The 16,423-nt window shown below is 36.3% G+C and overlaps 1 protein-coding gene across 1 annotated transcript in view; it reads right to left on the bottom strand.

The window, feature by feature from the left end:
* tsc22d2 (TSC22 domain family 2) overlaps positions 1–16,423 on the bottom strand; it is a 32,578-nt gene that overhangs the window by 13,460 nt on the left and 2,695 nt on the right. The window lies entirely within an intron of this gene.

Here is a 16,423-nt window from a genome sequence, read left to right on the forward strand (position 1 = left end):
GCACAAAACCACAAGCAAGCAGAAATGAATGATCAACATCAAAGGCAAGTCAGACACGTATGAAGATACTCATGCTAACTCAAGTCGTGGTGGTCATTAAGGGTCCTGGCATCACCCCAGTCGTTATAAAAGAGAAACCAGAGCTCTGCTTCCTCGTGACAGATATACATATTCGCACAAATGTCAGCGCTCTGAACCGGCGCCAGGACAGAAGACCCGTGCTAAAACAAGTAATGAAATCATTCGACAAACGAAACAGGGAGCCAAGAAAAACATAAAAAGTTAAAAAATGAACTTTGCATGCCCTTTAATCTCGTCTCCAACAGTGGAATCCTTAATACCGTCTCATAGGAAGTTCCTTGAAAGATCTGGATCAACACGGAACAAAGTCCGTTAAGGCAAGAATCTAACATGCCAAAACATTTCTAAGCAATTCATTGTTACTTCTGAATAACAAACAAAACATAAAAAAGTTACGCAACATTGACTGAAACAGTTTAACGCCTGTCACGACGGCTTCATCAAATGTGTAAAGAGGAACTGAATTAATGACCAATGTTTGAATTCCTGTCAGACAAGGACACAGATATGATTGATTCAATTGTATACCGAGTACTAATTTTAGTCAGCTGATGCCTGAAGGACTGTGTAGCAAAAGGGTGTGAACAACTAGCTCCAGTGACGTTCAGATGGTTTGTTGATCTGTGACTGACTGGTGTTCCCATAAATAATAGTTGGAAATCCATCCAAATGCCTTCGAAAAAATATTCAATAAGGCAGCAAAAGTGGCAGAAAGTGATGCTAAATCTGTTAGAAGAGCCAAATAAAATCAATATCATTATCAAGATATTAATTAATATATTATATTTTTACAGTATTCTTTGTATCCTTTGTCTTTGTTATTTTTCTTTGGTCCATTTTCTTTATATTTAGACTTAGATTGTATCATCTTGTTCTTTCTCTTTATTTCTCTTTGTTCTTGTTCTTATTTTATTTTGATTCTTTTTATGAAAAATTGCTGTATTTGCTGTGGATAATTGGGAAAAAACAATTTCCCAAAGGAGACCTCCTGAGGGATCAATAAAGTTCTACCTAACCTAACATAAAAATGTTCACAAAATGTGTCCATGGGGTTAATAAACATCTCAGTGAATGGGTAAAAAAAAAAAGAAGAATTCATTACATTCTAAATATCAAAGGTAATGTTTTAGGCAACACTCTTCTAAACCTTTCATTAACATTAATACTTATTAATTAATTAACTGTATTAATTACAGAAAAAACATCGTCTTATCATGCCAAATACTTTGAGTTAAACATTAATAATTCACCCAACAACCCACTGGGGAGTTGAAAGCGTGCAGAGCCTTGTTTTGATCCGGGCCACACACACAAGTGCAATCACAGACATGTAAAACACACCCGTGCTCATACCTATCATTGACAGGCTTTGACCCTTGTAATCTGCTAGGCCGGAAAGCCTGGTAGAAAGCAGTGGAGGGGTTCCTGCAATTCCAACGGGGGCGGAAACACAGATAGAACATACATGAGACTGGAGGGAGATCTTAAGGGCTGGGGAAACATTTTCAAAGCACAAAAGCTAATGGATTTCATGAAATAAATACCAGAAATCTTTCAAAAGTGTTTTTCCAATGGGGCATGAAAAACATGATCAATGTATCATGCAATCTATGTTGACATTTACTTTAGCTTAAATCTTGTTTTAGTCGCTTTTATCGCAATCATACCTTTTCAGAGGCAACTCATTCCATTATTGATGATATTCTATATAATATGCTATCAAGGCGTTTACAAAATTGTATTACCAACATCTGTACTGCACATATAAATCTGTTTATTCAGTGGATTTTATATCTATATTTACTTCAGGCACTATTTTTTTATAAAATCCAGAGAAATTTTCCACTCGAGTCATAACACAACCCACACTTCTTTTATCGTCCATTTTCGGCTCAACACTTTCGATGCCTGCATGTTCATTTGGATCAAAGAGGAATCATGACTAAAAGAGTGCAGCAGTAGGTTAAAGCGTCAAGATGTCAGAGTGAAAGTAGAATTTTCAAAAGCGTCTGCCAAAGTTTTAAACATGTGGCAATCCAAAGTAAGATCTTGTTTCAAACATCATTACACGTGTTATACGTCAATGATGGTGACTCAATTTGTCACCTTTGAGGGGATTAAGTTTATTTTGAGTTCATAAAAGATTATAAAAATAATAATATGAGTAAGCAAACATTGGGTTCCGGGTCACATCAGTTTTCCCCTTTATCCGCATGATAAAAATCAAGATCTTCCAAGGTTCATGCTTCAGTTGGACTATGTTAATCCTACAAAAAAGTAGCAGAAAAATTTCAACCTTGACGTGAGCAGATACGGAGTCGGCTGCAAGAACCGTCAGAAGCCGGGTTTACTATCATCACTTCATCCGCGTGATTGGCAGAGCTATTTACAACAAAGATTCCAAATTTGATCCAATGACAGATTTATCTTCGCCACACCCCAACAATGAAGACCTTCAAGTTATCTCCAGCACAAGGAAGATTCTTAGATGCTGCAGGTTTTAGGGTTTTACAAGCAGCATAGCCGTCCGTGACTCATCTCTTTCTGAAAGGACACAATATATTGACAGTCGAAGAACCGGTTTACAAATTTGAAACCAAAATTTAACAACAAAAAGACTTTAATAAGAGAGCATCTCCTGGTCAGGTCTCAGGTTCATCAGCAGAGTTAGGGACAGACTGTCCTAGAGCCCGAAGCAAAGCCACTTTTTAAAAATGTTTTGAACATCAATTTAATTTTCTGGGAAAGTGTTTTTCTTCTCAATTCCCCGACTTGCACATGATGGCACTTGACACAACGGTGAGTGTGTGTGTGTGTGTGTCAATCAAATGTAGAATTATCCAAGAATCACAGCAAGCTGTCTCTTCCAGCTCTTTTCAATGGAAATGACCTATTTCAAGGCTCTGATGGTTTAGTTTTAGCTCTCGTCACATGACACGGAGCTCATCGACAAACATGATGCGCGTGTCATCTCCAGGTGACTCGCTTTATTCCAACAAAGGTTCTTCAGACAACTTGACAAAAACTTCACAATTGCTTCACTGACCTATGTTTTTCTTCTCATTCACAAGACCCTGAAATTTGTCACCCATAAAGCTAGTTTCTTAAAAAGGGACGAAGGCACAACCAAATTGAGGTCATGCAAATTAAAACGCCAATTTACTTTGGGGTATTCCAAAAGTTCACAGATCTAATCTAAAAATATTGAGAATATATCTTGAGAGGATAACAAACTTCCTCTAATACAGCACTCCTTGCTGACTCTCCACCCGAGGAACTTGTTTCACGTGGCTTTATAAGCAAGCAGCATATAAATAAACCAATAATATAAATTCCAAGAAGTTTGTTGGCTCACTGCAAAAACTATGAAACTATGGTTCAAGCCTTACCTGCTAAACGTCTATAATAGACACCAGAAAAAAGGGCCGTAGCTATAGAAAAAAAAAAGTCCATGGTGAAACATAACACTTTATGAACTTGACCCTTAAATAAGTGTCACATGAGATGAAATGTGTTGCAAATCAAGTATGTGTTGTTGAGCACACCTTAAATACACATAGAGGCGTGTATGTAATTAGAACCAGTACGTACAATGGCCTAGCAATGAGTGTTCCATAAATGAATGATACGGGTTCTAGGAGCGGAGAGTAGAATAGAGGTAGAAACAAAACAAATAAAATGATTAGCCCTTTTTCTTTTTAAATCAGGATAACTTATCACAAACTGGCAGATATCCTGGGAAAAGAATAAATATTGCCGACTTTTCAGATTTCTCTGAAAATTGGTGAGAAAAAAAAACAAGCATTTGCCTTCAAGGGTAACTCAAGTTCTTGCCTGCAAAGTCTCTGATAATAATCATGTTTTTAAATGGGAAAAATTTGTCATGTTAATCCAGGTTGAGTTTTATGCAATTATGCAGCCATTCGTACTAAGTTGAATTATTAAAATGATTTAATACATTTCAACCATCATTTTGAGTAAAAGAAACCTGCAACGATGCATACATTTACACACTTGTGCATAACTGAGAGATAAGATCTCAGCAGTGAGGTTATAAGTAATAAAAGCAACACAACTTCTGCTGTCACATCTTCTTTTGTGAGCATAGAAGCAACAACGAGGGTGGGGACAACAATGACAAAAACATGTTTCCTGTTGTCGCCCATTTAAAACTACCGCGTTGGAAGCTCCCTTTGAATGTTTCTTGGACATACTCTAATTATTAGTCAACAATTCATGGAGAATCGTTGAGAGTCTACACTATATTTGAAACCCCTGTCAGAAATTAAAGGCTGGTGCAAACTTTACCACTACAAACGTATGTGTCAAGGCCAACAAATAACACTCTATATGTTGCATAATCGTATTGACTGACGGTTATGACGGAGTGTTTTTAATTATAGCAGGTCATCCAAATATGTTGCATGTGATGTAATCCAAACGTCTTGAAGACGTTCCAGCTTTCTTTCCGGTATGAGATACGCACAACAGCAACTATGTCCATAAAATCCAGATGCCTGACAGGTTAACAATAATGACGGAGACGTGCTGAAGAGCACAGTGACAAGTGGGATTGTGCCTGTAAATGCCGTATATCTCTTAATCCTCAACAGGCTTTTACAGAAATGAATACCTTGATAGAAGGTATTACAGTAGGCGGTTCAAAAGAGTGTTGACTTGATATTTCAGTTATTGCGTTTGTTATATAACTCATCAACAGATGGACCGTTTAAATCCATTCATCAATCTCAACTGTCAAGATATACATTCAATATATTTACAAATATAATCTCCTTTACATGGTTGCTCAAAGTATTTAAATCAATTAGGAGAACCAGCATATTTTTGAAAAGCACTATACAATTATGCAATCAATAAATTGTTTTCCATTATAATGTATCGATACTCGACAGCATGCATGCTAAAGTTTGTTGTTTTTTTTGTTGTTTTTTTGTGTAACAGTGTTAACATAAGTTTTAATCGTTTATAATAAAATACATGGCGTGTGTTCCTTTTATTGTTGCGATGACATTTCTGGCCACTTGATCCATTGTGTCCGCCGCAGCCAAGTGAACATTGAAATCATCCGAGATCCCGGCGGTGACTGAGGACAAGAGGATACAGAGGACTCCAGCAGCTTTTAGAGCTTGACATATGTTGGTTTCAAAACAAATAAAGGAATAACGACTTTGTCTGTAAATTCTGCAACACCAAAGGAAGTACTTGGGCGGTACTACAAATGTTTCGTTCCTACACCATTGCAATATATCGTATCACTGCCCCTGTATCTTGAAACGCATAGTATCACTTATTGGATTCTTGCACAGCCCTATTGATTAGTAGATTTAACTCAAAAGATTTGTTCTCATTTTATACCTTTATGCACTCTTATTTGATATCTCACTCTGCATATCAGGTCCGTTCTATAGTGTTTATTTAGTTTCTCATTTAGTTAATGATAATTACACTAGAAGTTTAAAAGGGTTGAAGTTAATATTTTTCTGTAACTAATGGTTGTTTTTTCTTGTTTTTTTTACAAAAAACAAATAAAGTGCATTTAGCCATTAATTTGTTTAATTCGATAATACACTAATGTATTGCTTGTGTGGTACTTGATAAAAAATGAATACAATAAAAATTGATATTGTATTTTTCCAGGAAAATGACGTAGCCCCAATTATAAAACTAGTCAAACTATACTTTAAGTATCAACTAATGGCATCATAAAATTGTGTGTCCTTTCCACCCAACACTAGGGATTTTGTTATTGCCGGAGACATAGGACTCTAAATGTTACAACTATGAAAATATAAAGAGTAGTTTTAGTGCCTGCTTGGGATCATAAAACCAAGTTTACAAGAGGCGAGCATGTAAAAGAAAACGTCATGTGTGGTACAACCTTAAAAAATAAAATAAAAAAAATATTACTCCCCCTTAAACTTTTAAGAATGTGTCCGGCTCAGAAGGGGCTACAAAAACATGTGTGTGAAGATGAGTCAAGTGATGTCACACCAGCCTGAGCTTTCACATACATCGAGGGCATTTCGTTCCCGGCTGGGGTTGCCACATCGTAAGAACCCGAGTCAGGATGAGTCAGTACCATCTGCAAGACTGTGCGGGTCATTGATTTGGGTGGGAGCTGACTTCATCTGCCAGGAGCAACAAAGACGGCATTAGATGCTCGATTTCACTTCAGCAGGGTTCAAATCTCTGACTCAGCCTGCTAAATAAAAAGTGAAGAAGTGTTTACTGGAGGGAGGATGCCCCGGTGAACCTGATGAAGCCTGCTGGCCCAGAGGACTTTCCTCTGTCTAAGCTTGTCTACAGCCAACTAATTACTGGCTCCTCACCCGGCAATGGATCTGCCCGAGGTCAAGCAACATATGTGCAGAGAAAATAACATCTCAAACAGGTTTACGGTTAAAAAAAAACATCTTCATTAAAACTTAATGACGATTTCTTACACTTGTAAAAAGCACAATTATTGTTTAAAGCAATGTGTGAGACCAACATTGAGACAAATTCTTCTTGTGATTTATAAAAAAAGTTATTGTCTTTAAATCAAAAGTTATTCTTTTATAATTGGAGCAAGGCTTTGAAAGATCAGCGCTTCAAATGTGTGCATTTCAGTTTATTTGCTATTTTTCGGTTGCCTGGGAGATCTTACCTAAGGGCAGATGAAGATTAACAGACTCCTGTCACTAGTCACAACTTCTCACATACCGTACACGCCAATAGTGTCCGTGGCAATACATCACACATGTACACACTGTGCGATCCTTCATGCATTCAATTTAATATTATTATTAATGCATTATCATTATTATTTCAAATTATATAAACATAAAAACACAAATATCTGAGGAGATTAATGTAAAGTGTCTGATCAACAAATAATCAAATTACATGACTATTAAATCCAAATGAAGGATAAACAACGCATCATCAAAGAACCCAGAATGGAGACATTCGAAAAAAGCAAACAAAGGAGCAGAGAGTTGGCAAAATAAGAAAGGAAATTAAAGCATTAAAGGATAAGATACGGCTTTAAGGTACGATCGTTTTTCACGATTGTGACAAGTGTGACAGTATGCAAAGAATTTATATGATTAGCTTGAGTGGCCATGTTACAACCCGTAACTTGTCAAACGCCAACGACTGGAAATCCAAACTCTATTCAAGATCAGGCTATTTGTTATTCATCATATATTAAAAATAATACGCTCATATTATTCTTAAGACAGTGTTTGATCATTCGGAATTATAAACAAGGGTTGAATACAAATAATGGTGGAGAAGATAGAAACAAAATTAATACCAACTGTGCATTATGCACTTTATTTTACCTCCCTTTATTATGAGTACTATAGCAACATGTTTTATATTATGACCACATAGCTACAATTAAAAACTTTCAAATGTAAGCAAGTAAGTAATTTATATTTGTAGAACGCTTTTCCAGACCAGGGTCACACAGCGCTTAAACAATCAAAACAATACTCAATAAAATATATACTTTAAAGGTCAAGATAACACCAAGAAGAGGAGTTCCAGAAAATCAAGGAACCTTTCCCACTAATATCTATTATCTTGTATGTCAAAAAAGCTTTTATCTCCACACTGTAACAGATTAAACCTGAAAATTGTTCAGAGCATAAGTTGTATATTATCACCAAAAAGGAGTGATTCACTAAGTGAATTTTTTCCGAACAAAAATTACCTTTAGTTCATTATAAAATGAAAAATATAGTTAAATGCTGAAAAACATTGTATATGGCATCTTTCTCCATTGTTTAATGTAGTAACAATTCCTAATGTATAAAATTAAATTTACTATTGTCATTTTGCTCTTGATGATCATATACAGTGATCAGTGAGAAAAACTATTAAATAAAAAATGTGTTTGATACGAGTGGATAAAATTACAATTTGCTGTGATAATGCAATGTGCATTTTTGTACCGTCTGGGTCTAGTTTTGCCATTTTTTTTAAGGTTTATTTAATTTCATAGGTTTTTTTCGCTTCAATATTTTTTATGTAGATTATAAAACTATATTTTGTTTTTAAACAAGGCAAAATAAAATGTAACTGTTACAAGATAACAACATAATGATTACAATGACAATTACTTGAGTTCTTTGGCAAAAGAAAGTGTCTAATACAACAGGAGGGAGTAGACTAGAGTCATGGATGTCCAAGTTGAGATGGGGGCAAAAAGAAGACGACTTTGTTGAAGTGGTAGACAGAATATGAAAGCAGTCTTCAAAGCTAAGAGGCGGTCGTTGATTACTTCAAAGGGGAAAAACTTCCGCCCAGGACTTGCAAAGCAGATACCTCAGCTGGCCCATGGACCCTCGTGTCTCGGATCAACACTCGTGAACTTACTAATCGATTCACCAATTGGCAAGTTGTGAAGGTCGATCATCTAAAGGTGTTTAATAAACACTAGTTGCACACTGTAAATAATGAAAACCAATAAAGCTGGAAAGCATAAGAAAACGCTATGGTTAACCAGATCAGTTGACAACACCCAATAAAAGGAAGAAAGAGAAGAGAGAGAGAAGAATGGTCGACTCAAAAGCAGCTGCCTGCCATGCTTTCCACACATCCTCATTACTCAGTATTCAGACGTCTCTGGCTCCAGAGCGACCTCGGTACTGAAAACCGCCTTGTTTAATCCTCGTTTCCCCAAATAGCGTATGCTGAATGGCTACAGAAAGTGTCCACACATCTCTGCTTTTACGCGTTTAGATGTTTTATTCAGAACACACCTCCAGTATAATCCACTCCTTAAACTCCAGAAGAATGGCTACTGATCTGGTTGGCCTCAAGCTTTTCACAACAGAAAGGCATTGTACTGAAAACGCTGACTGTTCAAACCAAATATCAATCTGATCTGGATTGGATTTTGGCTCCTTGGAAGACTTCCTGTTGTATTACGGTCTGGATTTTACCATTCTTCATTCAATTTTTTACAAGGACCATCTAGTTTTCTAGAAGAGTTATTTAAAAGCAGTTCACAAGATAAACAAATAGATAAAGATGGTCAAAACTGCAGCGCCTTTCACTTCTCTACTTCCCTAATTTTATATGACACAATAGACAGAGGAAGAGGAAGCAGGAGTTAAAACAGTTCAATCCAAAAAAGAAAATACCCAAAAGTAAAAATTGCAACATTAAAAAAAAAGGGCATAAAATACGCTAAGGCTCGACGACTACCATCAACTCGTTCAACTCGCCCTGAAACCTACAACTAGGTCAATTTAGTGACACTTAAAGCTTTGACCAAACATGTCGATAATTGTTTTAAATACCAGGGATTATAATGACCACTTACTGCTCACCTGAAGGGGAAACTAAAGAAAACACAATTGACGGGAAAAGGAAAACCGATATTTAAATAACATATATTTGGATGTCGGATCCTAATGCTATGCTAAGTGGAATTCAAAGTTTAACCTGATTCACAGCAACAAAATAAGAACCAAGTGCATTTATGTCACAATTTTGGGAAAGAGTGATTACAAGGGAAATTAACACTTAATATTGTTCAATAAATTGCTACATATCTGAACTATCAGAACAAACATAAAACAAAATTTGAATTGAATAATTAACGGCACGTTCAGTTTTGCATATTAGGACACTTGTTTAAAATGAATGAGAAGTCATAAACATGTCACATCTTTCAAGACTTCTACGTAGCAAGTACAGACTGGCAAGGAACTGTCAACAGCTTATTGGACGAGCCGGTGAGTGCTTTGACGCTCGAGCCTTTGGTTTTTTAGGAAAAGTCAACATGCACAAGCAATTTACGCACCACGTGCACTCTTGAAGGAGATAGTAACGCACGACTGTGGTCGATTCGTTGGCTTGGAGATGCGATGCAGTTTGTTAAGGTTGTGAGGATGGTAGTGATTTACTTTACTAGCCTCGAGCACAAACGTAAATAACGAATGCAATCATTTCTAAACTTCTGGTGTCTATAAAACAAATAATCGGTTAAATACGCTTCTACATTTTTATTCTCAAATCGCAGTCGAGATTAGCTCCTACCAAGACTTCTCCTTTAACAATACTCAACTTTCTATGGCTTGAATAATGCCCTCGTTTGACTTGCGTATAGTTAAAAGTAATTTTTAAGAGAGTTTTTTTTAAATGTGCTCCAGGAGGCATCATTAGCAACAATCTCTAGTTGTTTTATTTAGCTTGTAAATGATTGTTGAGTATTGCTCAGCACCCACACTTCCCCCCCCTTTTTAAACCTTAAGGGGTATAAAAACAAAAGTGCAAGTTTAGTCTTCTTATAAAAACTTTGAAATAGGAATAAGTGAGTAAAAAAAAAAAGATAAGTGACGGGGTGATTAAGAGCATCAGCAGTTTTGACAGCAATAAAAGAGCAAGCGGGTCATTATGAGACACGGAAAGAGCCGGATTTACAGGGAAAGAAACAATCAAGCCCCAAAAAACGGAGTTGCTCATGCCTCAGCCCAGGGCATCCTACAATCACGGCCTTTCAGGGCTCCTGGAATTTGTCCCCTGGCAGTTTAGGCAAGTCAGCTGTGGAAAATAAGCTGCTCACGCCCCTCGTTTCTAGGCAGCGCAGCAATCCAACTACAACCCCCAACACGCACACACACCCCGGCCCAAACTTGACTCCGCATCCAACGCTACCCTCCCCCTTGTCAAACTGCCAGCACAAGAAAATGGACTGAGGGGTTGGAGACGCAACAACTACAAATAGTGAACACACTTATTTTCGGCCAACAATGGAAACTGGCTCATGGAGCGTTCGACTCCAAAACTTTTTTTTAATTTGGAACTTCAGGCGGTATATGCGGGAATCCATTTTTATGCATTGTCGTTTGGTTCTGAAAACACCAGGAACATTAAGTTGCAATTTAGTTAAGTCAGCATTGGCAGCATGTGGTTTTTTTCAGGATTTTCAGAAGCAGCTGGATCAAGCTCAATGTTTGGACAGTGGGAATGTTGCACGATCCACAAACCGATTTCTGCTAAATTAAACAGATTTTAAAGTTTAAAAAATGTTTTGATTCATGCATTTCCAACCACTGTTAATTTAAAGAGTATTTACTTTTAAAATGAGTTAAAACATCTACTCGAGATCATTTGGATTGACCTTTTGACTCCATTCGCATTTGGACTTTCCATTAGGGGGGGTGTCGGCGTTGACACGTGTAAATAGTTATACAGAAATCAAATAAACCATTTAGCAAAGCGCCGACAGGTTTTTTTCTTTCCTTCTCTGCGTTTATCTCTTTATAATATATACAACTGACATGGAGTGGGTGTCGACCGATGAGACGTGTGTACAATAATTTACATTAAGTATAACATTTTTTAATCATACATACATGTTTATTTTACTTATACAGAATTTTTGAAAGTCCATTAATTAAAAAATAAATATTGCGAAATATAATGTAGTTTAGCGAATAAAATAAAAATAATTATAATCATCGATCCGAGGTCAGTTGGTAAAAACTCAATTTATATATAATGAAACATAAGGCAAAATCTTAACTGCCCTTTATAGTCCTAAAAATACAGTAAATACAGTAGTGTGATCATCTCTTATGTTGGCAATAATTTAGTGACGATTTATAGTGGATCTACTAGAATATATAATTTGTGTCTAATAACTACTGGAAGGGCTTTGATGTAATGGAATTAGGAGTTGTTAAATGGAAAATGAAAACTCTAGTGGTTATGTAGATTATTACTAGAAAAACATTTTTTAAATGTCCTACTTTCCATCACAAAGGACGGCCTGTCTTTATGTTCATCATCCTTTATGATTCCATTTGTTGACAAATGTCTTTAAAGTGACATCAGAGATGAATTAGAAAACGCCGGATCATTTCTAAATAACCGTTACTTACTTACTTACATATGGTTGCGTTGTTTATAAATGTCAACTTTTCTCATTTTATAGCCACTTTGACAATACACCCAATAGAATAATTGTTTATTAAAGCAGGAATAGTGTCGATTAAACTCTTACTCGTTTTTTATAATGTTATGGCTATGGTTGTTTGTGATTGCAAGTGTTATGTCATGCAGGATGAAACTTACGGAAGTTTTGTGAACATAAGCATGAAATAATGCGGAACTTAAATCCAGAAAAAGAAAAATTCCAAGTTAAGATAAACAAAACAGATAAAATGTCTATTAAGCAGATGGCCTCTTGTCTTCCTGGTGACAGAGATACTCACGACACTTCACATACATCACGCCATGATAACAATGTTTGTAGAGAGGCACAGTTTTCCAGTCAAACCTTAATACCAAAATAACTCTGCTTAGCATATTAACACAAACATTTCAATGGAGCCAGAAGCCATGTTAGCGAGCGAACATGTGTTTATAATGAGGCTGCAAGATCCCATTTATGTGTCAACTTCTACAAACAAACAGTTTCAATTTAACTTTGCCCTCAAGTGAATGATGGTGCATCTTGGGAAAATACTTGTTTTGAGTAACAATAAAAACGACAACATCTTAAAACATCTAAAATGTTCAAATATTTTAGCTTACGTACAGAGAACTGGTTATTATCACCGTCTTTCAAGATACTTTGTTGACGTGAGAGTTGACAGAATAACAAAAGAAATAACACAAGGCATTATTTAAGCAGTTATGAACATGTCAGGTACAATTCAAATGGTTGAAAGCATTGCATGACATTTAAAGCTAAAAGACAAGAAGGAGTTTTGCACCATAGAGCTCATTTCACATGACTATTATAACACTGCATACTATCCAATTCATAATGCAACTTCTATGATTCAAGAACTGTGTCGTTAATGGATAAAAATCAGAAAGAAAACTTGATTAGTTTTTCAGTATTACGAAGTCTTTAAATCTCAACTAACCAATGTTGAATGAATAATAACAACCCATTCTGTTAGCACAGTCACATGAGGGTGCATTTGTTTTCATGAGCCGATGTAAGTTAAGGTATCCCCTTCTTTCTTAACAGAGCTGGTATTACAGAAACGGTAGTTAGAAGCCGTGAACAATTCAACCTTAAAAATCTTTCTATGTTATCATTGTTATCATTCTGTTATCATTAATAACTCATTCTGAAAACAAAAATTAAACCTTTTTTAGATGTTGTTATAAACACGAACAAATATAAAACCTGACAAACATAAATGTTTCAGTGTTTAGCAGGATATTTTAACATTGACCAATAAGACTTTTTTTTTTAAGCTTAAGAACTTGTGAACAAAGAACAAAGATGGTCCACAACATTTCAGTAGAAGTTTAGCATTAAAACACTTCAAGCCGTTCAGTTCACATCCAACCGGGTCCTCGAGAGATTTGTTTACTCAGAACTTATGATCTCAACAGCTCACAAATCTTGCAAAAATCCAGTGGCCTCGCGAAGCTAATCCTCTTTGGGGAGCAGTGTCAAGGAAAAATAATAATGTGGTGTAAAAAAGAAGCATACCAAGAGCCATTAAGCACAATACATCAAGACCTCAGCTGAGCTCCCACTCAGCTGGGAGAACATGATATGTCCCAGTGATTTATATAACGTTACCGACTCGCACCAGCTAAAATAAGGATTAACATAAAGACAGAAATAATTTAAAACGACTCAATTAAACAAGTGCTTTTGTCAATCCCACCTTTTATTTTACTTTCCTTTGTACGGTTTACAGGACAGGATTTTCTACCATTTCCTGGAGCTTGCAGGAGTTGACAAACTGCCTTTTAGTTTCTACTGCACAACGAGAGACCGAAAGACGGGTGTGATGGCTTTGCTTTGGAATAGCATTCACAGGCGAGTTCTGAGAAAAACAAAAGTTTATCAAGCCTTCAATAATAAAACCTTTATTGGACACATTCGTTACTGACCCCTCCCATCACACACACCAAACTGTCACATGTAGCTGTGTGACACACAAGTGCGGATTGTGGGAAACACCTTCCATGCAAACTTGTGTTCTGTCAACTCCGTGAATAATGTCAGCAAAACAAAGCAAACGAACAAAGGGCGACCAATTATCTTTCAATTTTTCAGACCTTTAAAGCCATAAAAGGCTCAACGTGAGGTGGACCGCATGAATAACAACTAAATAATACATGTTTTTTTTTTACATGGGGTGCATTTTAAAAAGTGGGAAAAAAAAGTTGATGTTAAATGCTACCAACAACAAAAAGACATCAGTTAACCAAAGATTATATATTGCCAATTTTTAAATTCAGGATAAATCAAAAGTCTTAGTTTACTACATTACTCCATCTCATTTATAATAAAAATGTTTTCTCGACGGTCCAGCTGCAGAGGGAGAATGAAACACAAGTAGATGAATCAGTTGCAACTAAGAGGGGATGATCGGTCCCAGGCAGATGTAGTAGTTAGGAAGAGGCTAATAAATGAAACAGTCTCAGCGGCACCCCCTCCATCACTTCCTTTGGCCAAGACAACACATGCCGTGTAAAGATTCAAACCACCTCATGCCGAGGGAAAACCAAGTTCTCAACCCAAACCCTGCAAATCTCTAAAAGCTTTTCTTTTTTAATTAAGCATTCATTACCAATGGTTTAGCAATAAGAACATTTTTGGCTGGTTTTACACACACACACACATCGGCAAAAGAAAGAAAAAAAAGTTGAATATGGAGTTAAATTTGTTTGTACCGCTGCCGATTTCTTCACAAGAGAGGTTTTGACCAGGCACTTTAATTACAGCTGATAACACTTCAAATTATATCTGAAAGTGCCAATTTAATTCTGAGACCCTTGGTCTCGGTTTACGACTTGATATTTGAGGGAAGCCAAAGAGTCAGAATAGAACTTATGTTCTGCTCGTGTGCAACGTACGACATTTATGCGTAAAAAAATTGACACCATATTTAAAAATAGAGCGATAGAAAAGAGAGTGCTATCCACTTATTTTAATTTAAACATATGAGGCAAAGTGTAAATACATGAGCAATCAACTTTAATAGATCTAATGGTGCAATTATTTTATACTTTTATCTTGTCTTTTTTAAAGAAAGGGATATGGGAAATCTTAAAATTTGTATAAATTTGTCTGACGTTTGTTTAGTTTTTCTTACATTTCATTAGTGCTTCTCAATGAATGATCAAGCACATAAAAAAACACTTTTAATTCAGTTAATTTAATTTTAAAAAGTTTTAAAAAATCATCTTAAGCCAAAATAAAAATTGAAAATCCTGCCTGTGAATTTTTTGTGCAGGAGAGTGTTTTCTCCACCTGCCTGACGTGTCCAGTCCAGAACCATTAGAACTCAACAAGTCTGTGAGCCCCCGTCTTACAGCAACCGAAAATTGGAACCAAAACTTTTGCCAAATCAACTCCCAAATTAAGCACTTAGAGAGGAATTTAATTCTTTAATTAAAGTCAACAGTTGATCACTAAAGTTTATAAATATATAGGCCAGAAACAGACACTAAGTACAGCACAATAAAAGCAGTGGAAGTCTCAACTAGGTCAGTCTTGGCTCAGCCATCACCTCTTTAACTCTTTTCTACTTGGCTGGGATGGTTGAGAGCAGGAACGATTCATCTCAAGCTCTGCCAGCGCTGTTCAACAGACCCTAAAAATAGCTGTTGTGTGTATGTTAGAGGAGCACCGAAGGCAAAAGAGAGAAGTCAGTATTTACAAGGTTTAGAGATTTTAAAGCAGAAAGGTCCGGCCCCATTGCCCAGGGCGAGTTTATCAACCGTCTCTTCTAGACAGAAGAGGGAATACAAGAAAGTTCCCCACCTATGTGAGGGGAATAAACACAGCTACTGGGAGTCCAAGTGCTGGTTAAACACCCTGTCAGACTGGACGGAGGGCGGGAGGAGTGGTCTGCAAGTGTCCTAGTAGGAATGGTCGCTGCAGAGACATTACTGAATAGACTAGATTGTGGATGTACAAAAAAAATTTTAAATACAAATTTCAAAAGGTTCGAAAATGATTATGGGCAAACTTGATATGTTGATAGTTTTAGAATTAAATAATTTCAAACAAACTGAACAGTTTATGTCTACAACGTAATCATTGTTTAACATTCCTTTACCAAAGCTTTCTGAAAATCATAGAGCAGAAGGAAAAAGATGTTTGGGAAAATAAAAAGGAAGTTAAAGACATTTTGTCAGCCTAGCGTCTCCGTTAACACTGACATTTACATGCGTTATTAAAGATGAACTTAAAAAGTTTAAAACAAATATTTAGAAGTTCAAAAAAAACACAAAAGTGTTCTTGATTCATAAATAATTCTGCACTAGTGCCACAATGTTGCAGACATTATCATTTGACCGACACAATCTTCTCAAAAGGATTTAACCCAACATGTGC

This window comes from Callionymus lyra, chromosome 2 (genome assembly GCF_982586985.1).
Source record: "Callionymus lyra chromosome 2, fCalLyr1.hap1.1, whole genome shotgun sequence".
NCBI classification, from domain to species: domain Eukaryota; kingdom Metazoa; phylum Chordata; class Actinopteri; order Syngnathiformes; family Callionymidae; genus Callionymus; species Callionymus lyra.